We start from the raw sequence: 15553 nt of genomic DNA on the forward strand, positions 1-15553 counted from the left end.
AATGTCACTAACAGGTAAAAAGAAATAATCATGACATTTACTGTGATCTTGGATGAAAAAGACTAATTAGAATCTTTGTCTATTATTATGGGAGGCCAGTCTGTAGAAGAGGGAAAGGATATTCAACTTACCGTATTTTCTGCACTATAAGGCGCACCGCATTATAAGGTGCACCTTCAATGAATGGCCTATTTTAAAACTTTTTTCATATATAAGGCGCACCGCATTATAAGGCGCATAGAATAGATGCTACAGTAGAGGCTGGGGTTACGTTATGCATCCATTAGATGGAGCTGCGCTAAAGGGAATGTCAACAAAACAGTCAGGTCAGTCAAACTTTATTAATAGATTACAAACCAGCATTCTGACAACTCCGTTCATTCCCAAAATGAATAAACAGCTGTTGCTTCCTCCACTTCCGCATCATTGATTCGTTCATGTTAAATTCTCTTGCTGCTGCTCTATTCCCGTGTTCTACTGCGTGACTGATCGCCTTGAGCTTAAACTTTGTGTCGTAAGCGTGTCTCTTAATAGGAGCCATTTTGGGGTCTTTACACAAACACACAAATGGAAATGAAACGGCACACTTCGCGCAGTCATATATCCCAGCATGCACCGCGCTCTTCTTTTCTACGGGGGAAAATGAAGTCGGCGGCTGCTTACCGTAGTTGCGAGACCTGTTGTGGCTCAATATTGGTCCATATATAAGGCGCACCGGATTATAAGGCGCACTGTCGGCTTTTGAGAAAATTGAAGGTTTTTAGGTGTGCCTTATAGTGCGGAAAATACGGTAATCTCCCAATTGATTGTTTATGATCCACAAATACCACTTATAGCCCCACATCTGAGTTAGAGAGAACTCAGCTGGAAAAGAAGATTATGCTGGGATTGTAAGTATTTGTCCCATCTTTTTAAAGAAAAAACACATTTTTTGACTTGACTGAGCCTTACTGGGGACCAGCTGGCCAGAAAAACCAAAAGTCCTCTTCTAGTCACTGAATTCACCATACTAAATGTCACGCTAACAACACACTGAAGTGTGGAAGCTATTTCAGCAAGGAGACTGAGCAGAGATAATTTTTTATTATTAGTGGGATGTTTAAAAGTCAAGTAAGGGGAAGCACCAAAACTGTGAGAAGCTGCCATAAAAAAGGTATAATTAAACATTTCATAGGAAGCAAGTTTATTCTGTTTTATTTCATACGTCTGCAGTTTTGGCCATTTTCGTACCTAGCTTTTTTGTAAACGGAAAAAGGCATGTCTACCAAATATTTCTATCGATTTTGGGAACATTTTGTCAAACTAGTGAAAGAGGATGAGGAGCTGACCTTAGCATATAACATGAAGGAGCAAAGTTGTTTTCTTATTCTTTAAAGTAAGGCTCTATATTTCCTTGAGAAAACAGAACCTCTTGTCTTAAGTTTGTAATGCAAACACTAATAATGCTAATTGCTAACATGAAAGGCTAAAGCCAATTTAATGTGACTTCCTCAATCATTTTGTCTGTTTTTAATCAGTAAAACTCTGATTTACAGTAATCTCTCTCACACACTTGAGTAGCAACATCTGTTCCTGATGTCAATCTTTAATAAGACCTAAAGGCAACATAAAAAATGTAAATAATATAGCCTCTGTATTGGCGTAGGTTAGGAATTACAATCACCTGCAAATAGCTAAAATCCCAAAATACTTGAGATTCCAAATAAAAACGCTTATAACTGCCCTACCTTAATACTTTAAACACCAAATTTACTGTAGCTTAAGATGCATTAATATATTCAGTGGAACTGTCTTGGCGCTACAACAGTAGCCAACATCCATGGTCATCCTTATTCTGCTCTTGGTGGACATCCTGTCAGCACCAAGGAAAATAATGGCACTCCTGGATTGGTTGCTTTGCAAGTGCCACCAATAGCATGTCAAGATGAATTTTGCCAAGTATATCAGCTGCTGAAACTGCAATTTCTTTTGAATATTTTAGATGTTCTCAAGAAAAAAAGTTTGTCACTCAAACAATCTTGCTGTTTTATTCCCACACCTGCAAAACTTCCTGGGATTATACAACCCTTTACACACTAGTTTAAAAGGTTGATAAATTTTTCTAGGAGCTGCTTTTCAACCCCAATTAGAAAAAGAGAAGCATCAGTCCCAGAGGTCATATGTGATGGATTATGACCTGTACAGGTTTTTGAAACGGATACTGCTAGATTACAGATAAATATCACCCTGACAAGTATCACAATCCCATTTCTGATGAAAAACAGCACTGACCTGTGTTTTTCAGATGGTCTGAACCTACCTGGACAGATCATGGTCATGATAAAACTCCCCTGTTCTCATCAGAAAAATTAAAGATCTCTCCTGACTTCTCGTGTCCCTTGTCCAGCAAGGGAGCAGAGATACTGCGGGTTGTGTTATAAACATCTTTTGGATCATCAGTAGAGGGAAATGGGTTTTAACTGAAGCAGCTGAAGATTACTGAGCTGTCAGGAAGAAAACACTGTATTAACCTGCAACTTCCTGCTTTCTGATAACAGAAACCTGAGCACACTTAGTGTCCCAACGTAAAGCAGGCTGGAAGTGAATGTTGTATTAGTTCCTGTAGGAACTAATACAACACCATAATGGTGTAGGTCACCATAATGGTGTGTTTGTGAGATGCAGTGAGCCTATATAAGCATGGGGGAAGGGACTATATCAATAATTCATTCATTGATCCTGAATGCTCCCTGCTGCCAAATGCTTGCCTCTGCTTTCACCAACAATTTAATTTGTAGTTTCAGCATTACTGTCTTGCTTACCTGTCTCAGCCAGAGGCCTTGCTTTCCCTCAATCTAAGAGTCATGCTAAAAGATATTCAGAGTAAACTGACTGTTTCTTCTTCTTCTTCTGATTTGTCACAACACAGAACTGTCTCTGAGCTCCAGCAACTTTGTCAGGATAAATTAGCTAATTTAGGTGTCTAATAAGTCTCTATTAGGTGCATGCAAACTTCGTTTTAATCTCTACACTTTTAGAAACAAAATAATTTTTTAGAACAATTAATAAAAAACCCACCAAGAGTTCTCTGATTAGATCGCGCCTTAGAAATGAAGGAATCAAACAGCTAACAACTTTATAACCGGTGTTGTCAGGAGTCACAATGAGAGTTTGATTCAATCATCCATTTCATGATAGAAACATAGCTACTGACTTTCTGAAATCAAAGTTGTTTATGCTCATTTTGAAGTATCATGTTAAAAAACGGCAAAATTCAAAACAACTTCCTAAACTGTGCTAAAACGGTTTTACACTAAGTTGAAGGCATAAACAGTGCCACTGGAGTGACTGTTGAGAGGCACTCCAGGCTGGGATGGGGTGATGGATCATTCCCTCCCACTGGTGAGTCTGTGCCTTACCAGGAATTTTGCAGTCTAAACTCCAGCTCAGAGCACAAGACTCTCTCTCCTTTTTTCAGAGCAATGTCATCAATGCTAGTCTGTAACCTCTAGTCTTGTCTCTGCACACAGGTCATCCACTACTTTCTCATGAGAGCGATTTCTCACAAGGGCGAGGGTAACATTCTGTTTGTTAGAGATAATCATGCAACAGAGACATTCTGTAAATGTTGGTCAAACGCTTCAACATAGCATTGATTCATACACAGTAAAACTTAAACCTTTAATGAAAAGCAAGCTAGTAAACTACTAATATAAGAGTGATAAATGAGAAACTACTAATGTAAGAGTGACAACACATAATAATTCTAACATCATCTACTGGTTGGAGTGAATCAACCAGGCCAATTTCATCATGTTGACGCAATGTATTGCTGTATTAAAAGGAAATGTTATTTCTTTATCTCTCCCTCCTGTGAAAATAAAAGGCAAGCTCTAACAGGAGGGTTTTTAGAACTCGCAGTGAATGGCTTGCAGAAGCGTCCTCTGTGATTTCTCCTCTGCAGAAGCCTGGTTGAAAACTAATAAACGTTGTCTGTGGTTATTTTTATGTAGGTTGAGAAAATACCTATCAGACGGAAACACACCTAATTTGCATTTCTCTTTTTTAAAATGTTTTTTTGTGACATTTCAAACTTTTCTTAAAATTCACATGGCAATTGAATGCAGTTTAATCTGCTGGTGAGTTCCAACAACCAGCAGTCATACCATGATAAAAGAAAAGATAGCTGGAAGTCATCTACATACATATGATTAGAAAGGCATGCAAGATCAGACTTCAGTACCTTGCCCAGTGGCACATCAACACATGGAAGAAGAAAGCAGAAGTTAAGATGACTGCTCAACCCACTGACTCAGTCTCTCCATAGGACGAGACAAAATATAACACTAATTAGATGTTGCTTGCAGCTGAGATGTTCCCCCAAAACATATTGGACACAACATGACATTGTAGACCGCTTTTTGTTGGTTGGGAGCGCCAAAATCATCAAAGTATGTGTGACAATGAATGATCAAAGATCACCGATTTCAACACACCTGCAGGGATTTTCAAAATTGACATAATATTTCGAAAATATTATTTGAAATAATATTTTCGAAATATTGTGTGAAGCTTCTAACAGCTTCACACTGTTTGGAGCTGGTGCAACTGCAGTGTGTCAAAAACACACTGCATGTTCAAAAATTGTAAGGGACTTGCACCAAACCTAGCTGCATAACCTTTATAACAAAAAGTCTTGATACCAACCCCATAACTGGTAACCCAGTACATTAAACAATTTAGCACAAGTTAGCACAGGAGCTTGATGTTTTCACAGATGATCTGTCTCAAACTGTCATGACAGTGACAGATTCAACAAATATATTAAAAATATTTTTTTAATAAATTTGATATAAACATAGTAAACATTGCATAATTTTAGCAAAACATTTCTAATGTGAAGCTGCTTCATGTTAGTTGCCATTTCATTTGGACTGCTAAACTGGCTGTTGTCTGGGGTTATACATCTAAACCACTGACTTGAGAAGAAATATAAATTACACAAACTTAATTTAGAGATGGTCTAAGAATACAAAAATATTCAGGGAGCAAATTATATTATTTTTATAGAACAAAACATAAAAGATCAATTTTGAGGGGAAATTATTCACAAAGATTAAAAATGTGCATAAAATGTACAGATATAGTAATATACGATTACTGGGTTTGATGAAGACAAATGTTTTGATACCCTGAGTGAGGTCATATGCATGAATAAAAAACCTCCTTCAAAATGCTACAGAATTTAGAAACTGTTCTCTCACCATTCCTTTTCACTCTGTACACTTCAGACTTCCAGCACAAGTTTAAACTTATGTCATCTACACAAATACTCAGATGACTCTGCAGTTGTTGGTTTTATGAGATGGACAAGAGGCTGAATACAGAGAGCTGGTGGAGCGATTTGTGTCATGGTGTGGGAACAATGATCTCATGTTAAATGTGAACAAAACAAAGGAGATAATTGTTGATTTCAGGAGGAAACAGGGTTAGATCAAACTCAATTTCCATCTTGGGAAAGAAGTGGAGGCGGTTGAGAAATATAAATACCTCAGTGTTAATCTGGACAACAGACTGGACTGGAGACACAACAGTTAAAGAATCTATAAGAAGGAACAGAGCAGACTGGACTTCTTGAGGAAGCTAAGATCCTTCAAGGTTTGCAGCAAAATGCTACAGATCTTGTACAAGTCAATTGTTGAGAGCTTCATCTCTTCTGCTGTCATCTGTTGGGGCAGCAGCATCAGAACCAAGGACCTAAAAAGGCTCATTAGGGATCTAAGGAAGGCTGGTTCTGTTCTGGGGACGACTGGTTAGCCTCTGGAGATGACAATGCAAAGAAGGATTCTTCATAGGATCAAGAAATTTACGGGCAACCCTGACCATCCTCTTCACAAGACTGTCTTGGGAAGGCAAACCATCTTCAGTCAGAGGCTTCTTCAGATTCAGTGCAGTACAGACTGCTGCAGAAGATCTTTCCTGCCACCAGCCATCACCATCTTCAATAACTCTTAGTTTTAGTTTCCCTTTGGGATTAATAAAGTATTTTTGAATTAAAAATTTCTAACATGCCTTACTAATCATAAAAATGTGTCCCACTGGAGGTTGGCAGAAGGCTGCATGTCTTAGGTGCTGCAGAAATCAGGTAGGTGCTGGCAGTATACTATTATTATTACTATTATATTATTGTTTTATTTTTGAAAAGGATATTGGAAACAGGAAGACTATTTATGCTATGATTTAATGTATGGAAAAGGGTATGATTATACAAGTTAAACTTCATACTCCTTTTCAGACTCCACAGTCACCAAATAAGTGGTGTATTTACTAGTAAGGTATTGTATTTACACTTAGAAACATGAATGTCTTTATTATTATTATGTTTTGTTGGTGAAATGTCTGAAATAAATCATCATCATCAACACTCTGTGAGGAGGCTGATCAAAGTTAACAACAGAGGCACACAAAGAGCGACAGAGGAGCAGAGCAGGGACCCACCCTGTCAGTGTATGAGAGGAGCCTCCTCCTTTCCCTCCTCCTACTACTACATGGAGGAGTACACGACAACAACACAGGGAAGAGAGGAGGTCCAGCTGGCCTCAGCAGGTCCAGCTAGCTTGATTGAAAAAATCTTCATGTTGTCCAAAGATGGAGACAGGAGCCATCAAGGAAGGATATCAAAACAGCACAATAAACCCCATAATCTGCTCCACCTCTCCACCCCACACCCAGCACCATGTGGAATTCCATCCATCCACTTACCTTCTTGGGTCTCTTTCTCCTCTGCCCCAGCCCATTGATGCGATCGCTGGGGTCCAGCCTGTAGGAGTGGTTGTCCTCACTCATCCTGTCCCCCCAGCACCAAAAACAACCAACTCACTCCAGTTCACTGCACTAGATTTTAGTCCCTCTTCTCTTCCTGTCCACCCCTCTGTGTGAAAAGAAGTGCCTGTCTCTCGTCTTCAGTCCTCCCTCTACGGCTGAGCCAAGCACCGACCCAGCCAGAACGAGGGTGGGGGGAGGATTGGTCGGGGAGAGGGGGAAGGGGGAGGGAGCACAATGGTGTTGCCATGGTAGCAGCTGCCACCACTGTTTATCTGCAAACCCCACCAAGATACTTGTGTTTGTGTGTGTACACACAAACACAAGTGGTAGTCGCATGCAAGTGTGTTTGTGTATGCGTTCGTATGTGTGTGTGCACACAGTATGAGCTCCTCTTCTGTTTTCATTCAAGCAACTATTTAATGATCCAAATAGGACAACAGCATAATTGATGATTAATGTGTAAAATGTAAAATAAATAAATATGAGAAGACATTTCCAGTGAAGGAATGAAAGCAAAAAAGCATTCAGGGTCCCAAGAATTTCACTGAGTTGCATCATCAAATATTAGGTCATTTAAAATTGATACAGAGAAATGGTGCCTCAAATGAAGTTTAGAATAGAACAGAATAGAATTCAACTTTATTGTCATTGCACTGTCACAAGTACAAGCAACGAGATGTAGTTTGCATCTATCCAGAAGTGCTCTACGAGATATAAATATTTATTTACAGATGTACAAGACTATGTATGTATGGACTATAAGGGTTATAGCAAAGAGATATACTGTAGTTTGGAGCCACTTTAACATGAAACAACAGCAACCTCTAATTGTTTATTTTAGAAGTCTTCAGCATGACTGTTATGACCCATATAGGGGTCACCGAGGCACTGCGAGGAGGTCCATGATATTTCCAATTAGTTGTTTTTTGTATATTTTTGTATATTTGACTAAATATAAACAAAAAATACCACATTAACATGAAAAAACATGTAAAAAATTTATAAAATGAGGTGTGCAAGACAGGTGTGAATATTTTTGTTTTATTATTATTTAGGAAGAATTGAATATGTTTTAACAGAAAACGGGGTGCACATACATTGAATTAAGATGCAATACGGAGTTACAGCACAGAGTGACAGACTCAGATGGGTTCCTCTAGTTCTATCAGATACATGAAGGAGTTTCACAAGCAGTCTCAGCCTTATTTGTGTCACTAAGGTGGGTAAAGGCCACCAATCACATGTATATGATACTGCAATGAGCAGTCTTATGTATATCTGACCATTTGCATGTGGCATCACACCTTTCAGAAGGGGCCAGCTTGATGAAACTTACAGGAAATGGTGTCGCTGTAAGCCTCTCCATGGCCATAACATCTCCACAGCAATACAATGTCCTAAATGTTCCTCTTGTTCCAACTTTAATATCTCGGTATTTGGAAGCGTGCCCAATACTGACTGAATGGCTTTGCTCTCTTCCTTCCCCAGCCATTGCCCAAACCCTATCTGGGCAGACTATAACTCTAAATTAATGCAAAAAAGTAGCATAATCATTCACAAATTCTACTTATGTTTGCTGATTAGCCCAACTGAAATTCAACTGTAGATGAGAATGAAACAGAATTGCATAGGAAGCCAATGGCTAGACTAATGCTTTTACAATTAGTATGTGTGGTTTGTCCTGAAATTCTGTTGTAGGTTTATGCCCAACATGTCCTCTGTTCTGGTGAAACAATAACAGTTTTAGTTGTCCAAATAAAATTATTCCAGAAGTCCTGGAGTTGGTCCCATTTTAGGATTTTTGGAGACTTCATTAAGCATCCCTCTCCTTGGCCTGCCACCTTATCGTGGTGGAGGGGTTTGAGTGCCCCAATGATCCTAGGAGCTATGCTGTCTGGGGCTTCATGCCCCTGGTAGGGTCACCCAAGGCAGACAGGTCCTAGGTAAGGGACCAGACAAAGCGCAGCCCGAAGACCCCAATGATGAACAAAAAACATTGGACTTGGCGTTCCCTCGCCCGGACGCGGGTCACCGGGGCCCCACTCTGGAGCCAGGCCTTGAGGGGGGGCACGATGGCGAGCGCCTGGTGGCCGGGCTTTTACCCATGGAGCCTGGCCGGGCTCAGGCCGAAGAGGAAACAGGGGTCCCCCCTCCCATGGGCCCACCACCCGTGAGAGGGGCCAAAGGGATCGGGTGCATTGTGTGATGGGTGGCGGCAGAGGGAGGGGACCCTGGCGATCCGATCCTCGGTTGCAGAAGCTGGCTGTGGGACATGGAATGTCACCTCTCTGGTGGGGAAGGAGCCGGAGCTAGTGTGTGAGGTCGAGAGGTTCTGGCTAGAAATAGTCGGTCTCACCTCGACGCATGGCTCTGGTTCTGGAACCAGCCTCCTTGAGAGGGGCTGGACATACTTCCACTCTGGAGTTGCCAAGGTGAGAGGCGTCGGGCAGGAGTGGGTATACTTGTTGCTCCCCATCTCGGCGCCTGTACGTTGGGGTTTACTCCGGTGAACGAAAGGGTAGCCTCCCTCCGCCTATGGGTGGGGGGACGGGTCCGGACTGTAGTTTGTGCTTACGGGCCGAACGACAGTTCAGATTACCCACCCTTTTTGGAGTCCTTAGAGGGGGTACTGGAGAGTGCTCCTCCTGGGGACTCCCTTGTTCTGCTGGGGGACTTCAACGCTCACGTGGGCAATGACAGTGAGACCTGGAGGGGCGTGGTTGGGAGGAACGGCCCCCCCGATCTGAACTCGAGCGGTGTTCTGTTGTTGGACTTCTGTGCTCGTCATGGATTGTCCATAACGAACACCATGTTCAAGCATAAGGGTGTCCATATGTGCACTTGGCACCAGGACACCCTAGGCCGCAGTGATCAACTCGATGATCGACTTTGTCATTGTTTCATCGGATCTGCGGCCGTATGTCTTGGACACTCAGGTGAAGAGAGGTGCGGAGCTGTCCACTGACCACTACCTGGTGGTGAGTTGGCTCCGGTGGTGGGGGAGGAAGCCGGTCAGGCCTGGCAGGCCCAAACGTGTTGTGAGGGTCTGCTGGGAATGTCTGGCGGAATCCCCTGTGAGACGGAGCTTTAACTCCCATCTCCGGCAAAACTTCGAGCACGTCCCGGGGGAGGTGGGGGACATGGAGTCTGAGTGGACCGTGTTCGGTGCCTCCATTGTCGAGGCGGCCGATCGGAGCTGTGGCCGCAAGGTTGTCGGTGCCTGTCGCGGCGGCAACCCTCGAACCCGTTGGTGGGACACCTTCGGTGAGGGATGCTGTCAGGCTGAAGAAGGAGTCCTACCGGGCCTTTTTGGCATGTGGGACTCCGGAAGCAGCTGATGTGTACCGGCAGGCGAAGCGGCATGCTGCTCGGGTGGTTGCTGAGGCAAAAAACTCGGGCATGGGAGGAGTTTGGATAGGCCATGGAGAAAGACTTCCGTACGGCTTCGAGGCGATTCTGGTCCACCATCCGGCGTCTCAGGGGGGAAGCAGTATGGCACCATCACTGTTTATAGTGGGGATGGTGTGCTGCTGACCTCTACTCGGGACGTTGTGGGCCGGTGGGCAGAGTACTTCGAAGACCTCCTCAATCCCACCAACATGCCTTCCATTGAAGAAGCTGAGCCTGGGTACTCTGGGTTGGGCTCTCCAATCTCTGGGGACGAGGTCGCCAAGGTGGTTGAGAAGCTCCTCGGTGGCAAGGCTCCGGGGGTGGATGAGATCCGCCCGGAGTTCCTTAAGGCTCTGGATGTTGTAGGGTTGTGTTGGCTGACGCGACTCTTGCAATATTGCATGGACATCGGGGGCAGTTCCCCTGGATTGGCAGACTGGGGTGGTGGTCCCCCTGTTCAAAAAGGGGGACCGGAGGGTGTGCTCTAATTATAGAGGGGCCACACTCTTAAGCCTCCCTGGCAAGGTCTATTCAGGGGTCCTGGAGAGGAGGGTCCATCGGATAGTCGAACCTCGGATTCAGGAAGAGCAGTGAGGTTTTCGTCCTGGTCGTGGAACACTGGACCAGCTCTACACCCTCGGCAGGGTCCTGGAGGGTGCATGGGAGTTCGCCCAGCCAGTCTACATGTGTTTTGTGGACTTGGAGAAGGCATTCGACCATGTCCCTCGGGGAGCCCTGTGGGGGGTTCTCCGGGAGTATGGGGTACCGGGCCCTTTGATACGGGCTGTCAGGTCCCTGTATGACCGGTGTCAGAGTCTGGTCCGCATTGCCGGCAGTAAGTCGGGCTCGTTTCCAGTGAGAGTTGGACTCCACAGGGCTGCCCTTTGTCACCGATTCTGTTCATCACTTTCATGGACAGAATTTCTAGGAACAGCCAAGGTGTTGAGGGGATCCGATTTGGTGGCCTTAGGATCTCATTTCTGCTTTTTTGCAGATGATGTGGTCCTTTTGGCTTAATCCAGTCGTGATCTGCAGCTCTCGCTGGAGCGGTTCGCAGCCGGTGTGAAGCGGCCGGGATGGGATCAGTGCCTCCAAATCCGAGGCCATGGTCTTGAGCTGGAAAAGGGTAGAGTGCCTTCTCCAGGTCAGGGGGGTGTCTGCCCCAAGTGGAGGAGTTCAAGTATCTCGGGATCTTTTTCACGAATGGGGAAGAAGGGAGCGGGAGATCAACAGGCGGATTGGCGCAGCGTCTGCCGTCAAGCGGGCGCTGTATCGGTCCGTCGTGGTGAAGAGAGAGCTGAGCCAAAAGCGAAGCTCTCAATTTACCGGTCGATCTACGTTCCCACCCTCATCTATGGTCATGAGCTTTGGGTCATGACCGAAAGAACGAGATCGCGGATACAAGCGGCCGAAATGGGTTTTCTCCGTAGGGTGGCTGGGCTCTCCCTTAGAGATAGGGTGAGAAGCTCAGTCATCCGGGAGGGACTCAGAGTAGAACCGCTGCTCCTTCACATCGAGAGGAGCCAGTTGAGATGGCTCGGGCATCTGGTCAGGATGCCTCCTGGACGCCTCCCTGGTGAGGTGTCCGGGCACGTCCCACCAGGAGGAGGCCACGGGGAAGACCCAGGACACGCTGGAGGGACTATGTCTCTCGGCTGGCCTGGCAACGCCTCGGGATTCCCCCAGAAGAGCTAGAAGAAGTGGCCAGGAGAGGGAAGTCTGGGCCTCCCTTCTGAAGCTGCTACCCCCGTGACCCGACCCCGGATAAGCAGAAGAAGATGGATGGATGGATGGATGGATGGATGGATCATTAAGCATCTTATAGCTCTAGGTGGTGAACTTACTGGGACCATGAGACCACCAGACAGTGGTCCTCCACTCACAGACTGTTTAAGATAAAGAATTTTCAAATTCCTTTGAGGCCTCTTAATTCCTTACAAGACCCATAAGCTGCAAAAATATTCATCCAGAAGACCACACCCTCACTTCAACAGGCAGGAGCACCAAACTCCATACCTGTGTTTCCATTACAAATATGCACTAATGTTTAGCTACATTCCATCAGTGTCAAAAAAACACAATTTTGCAATTGCAGTGTTTCCATTAAATAAGATATCACATTGAAATAACACATGAATAAGCTTGTTCATGCAATAAGTCATAAAAATCAGTTTTTAATTACCTATTAAAAAATCTTGGTAGTGATGAATGTAAACAGTTAATGAGCTATATTCATAATTCAGCCATGGCACTAATGCTCGTCCATCAGCCATCAGAGGAGATGTCTGCATCTTACTCAGGTGTTGGAGCATCAATCCCCGCATACTTGTTTTAGCTGAAGTTTAAACAGAAGAAATTTTCAACATGTTCAATAATAATGTTCTCATCATGTTCAGCTTATGTGATATAGCTGTGTAAATTCCTGCCATTTTAAGGTATAAAGTGATCTTTTATAGCCATAATGACAAAGATGTATCAAACCATAATGCTGCAACCAGTAGGAAAATAAACCATTTGACTGAAGAGGCCAGTAGTGAGACGAGTTTAGGCCAATTCATGCCGAACTAAAAGAAATGCACAAAATTAGCATTGGAACATATAGGTAGAACCCTAAATAACTTATTTAGACAGTTTATCAGCAAAAGAACTTGATTTGGGAATGAGTTTCAAGTTGTAATAAAAGGTCTACTTATTTATTCATGACCAAAAATGTTTGCTTTTAAATTGGTTTGAAATAGGCTTTTTCTTGAGTTTTTAAAGTTTATTAATATTACTTGATTTTTTTTCAGGATTTGTATATAAAATCCATATGTCCAATCTGTTATAAAAAATCACCAGCTCTGGTTGTCATGAAGTGCGGTTGTAGGGTGGTGAGGAAAACGTGGAGGACCCAGGTTGGAATGATGAACTACTATTTAATGGTGAAAAAGGCACAAATAATCCAAAAGTCCAGGCAGCACAGATGAGCAGAAAGCTAAGACTCAAATCTGGTAGCGACTGGTAACATCAAAAGCGACACAACAGAACCAACAGACTGGAACGACAAGGACCCGACAAAGACACACAGGTGGTATTAAATACACAAAGGGTAATCACAGAACGAGACACACCTGGGAACAATCAACGGGTAGACAGGACAACACAGAAACTCAAAATAAACACAGAAAACCCAATCCTGACATTGGTAGGGTGTGCAGTTTTTTTAACGACTGTAAACTGACATCCTAACCTTGTTTTGGTGTAAATGCTGGAAAGTGTTTTCCACATGCATGCACATCATCTGAAAGGAGTTCCTTGAGCTGCAGATTGAACAAGGAGACGCTCTGTTCTGCTTCTAATGACTTAACATACAAAAAAGACATTAAAATTCTTCACTTTATATGACTCACTGAGGAGAAAACCTCTTTTCAAAGCATTTTCCAGACCAACAGTGAAAACACACTCACCCAGACCTCAGTGACAATGACCTGACCTGACAGCACTTCCATCAGAATCTGCAGCTCAGAAGCAGAAAGTCTGTACTGCACACAAAAAATTCACCGCAAGAGTGCTCCCACATTCCACACACATACACACGACCCAGAGTCACAAGAATGAAAGACTTCCCAGTGCAATCGAAGTGATTTAGCATCTAGATTTTAAGGGATGTATTTGTGGCTCTTTAACAAAGAATGAAGAGAACTCTCTCTGAGGGAATGGAACAGAAATCTGAAGAAAACCACACAACATGGTGGATGTGAATTTGTTGCACACAGTTTATCATCTCTTTGGATTTTAATACATTATTATGCTGAAATGTAGAGTAGTGAGAGAACAAGCTAGGCATAATCCCTGGGGAGTTACAGAGGACTCTGATGACCCCGGACAGTGAAGCAGATTGAACGTCTGACCCTGACACAGCATGGAAACTGTGTGCTCAGATACATAGAGTAGAAATGTTAAAGGTGATTCAGCATTGTTTTGAGCAGATCCCTCGATCTGACACATAAAGATGGCTGTAATGAAATGACATCACACTTATATAGCACTTCATTAGAACCCTCAAAGACACTTTACATAAAATCAGTGATTTCCATTCATGCACACATTTACACGCTGATGACAAAGATTGCTGTAGGCATGAAAGTCAAGCTTTGGATGATTATGACGAAACCTGCTGGGATGCATCCTGTCATATCTCTTCCAGTAGTGTACTTCTACTTTGGTTTTTTCTTTTTTCTTTTCATTATTTGCCCCATGCTATTTTAGTCTTTCAGTTTGATCATACTTTATTTCTGGATTTGTTTTTCACTTATTTTATCGTCTCATTCTAGCTTGTTCTGTTAGTTTAGTCTATCTTTTTAGGTCTTGGATTTATTTTATTAGATTTTGTAATTATTTCTGTTATTTAGGTTCTCTCCCTTCTGGTTTACTCTTTGGTTTTGCCTTGATCACTTTTTCATTTACTTCCCTTCCCCAGTTGCTAGTCATTTACCTCATCAAGCCTCACTGCTCCCTTCTCAGCTGCAGTCAGTTCCCCTTATAAGTTCCTTTCTCATCGCCACTCTGTCATCTGTATATCTACTTCCTGGACTCGTTACTCACCACTGGTTCCTTCTGTTTGCCCCCTTACTCTGTTGCACTTACAGCAGTTCGCCCCGGTTCATATGCTGGGGTTTCAGGTTTTGTAAGTGTTATGGACTTATTTCATTAAACCATGGCTCATATGAACATTCTATTCTCCTGTCTGCATGTTGATCCTACTCTAATTCCTGCAACATACATGACACATGGACTTTATGAACAAGAACGCAGGTACCAGAGTTTAAAATCAGATTTTTTCTATGTTGAATGAAGTAATGATTTTTGATACGGCTCTTTGCCCAGGGTATCGCTGCCTCAGGGAGCAATGTGACGGTTGTAGAAATAGTTATGTTTTAGTCAGATCCCTTCAATGACCTACACACTAACCACGTTTCCATCTAAGTATTTTTATGTATGTTTTGGAGCATTGCATTAAAAAAGGTCGATGGGAATGGCAAAACTTAAATATCCTCAATTTTGCCAATCCTTTTGTTCTGTCTGGAGTAGTTAGCTAGAGGCACTCCATCTGGTGTGGGAGTAGTGGAGCGTTCTTATTAAAGGCACAGACCCACCATTAAAGGGAGGTTTTAGAAAAATTCCAAACCTCTCTCCATTTTTCTGATGTGTGGTTCATGCTAGTTAGTAACCTCAAAACAAAGACATGCTACAACAACAGATATAATTTTGTAAACATTTAAAAAAACTAGCACTTTGACATACGTAGGTTTACCTGACCCGATATAGTTTTCATTTATTTTTACTGTCTTTTTCTATCATATTAACATTATTTTTGTAT

The sequence above is a fragment of the Xiphophorus hellerii genome, chromosome 15 (genome assembly GCF_003331165.1).
Source record: "Xiphophorus hellerii strain 12219 chromosome 15, Xiphophorus_hellerii-4.1, whole genome shotgun sequence".
Lineage (NCBI taxonomy): Eukaryota > Metazoa > Chordata > Actinopteri > Cyprinodontiformes > Poeciliidae > Xiphophorus > Xiphophorus hellerii.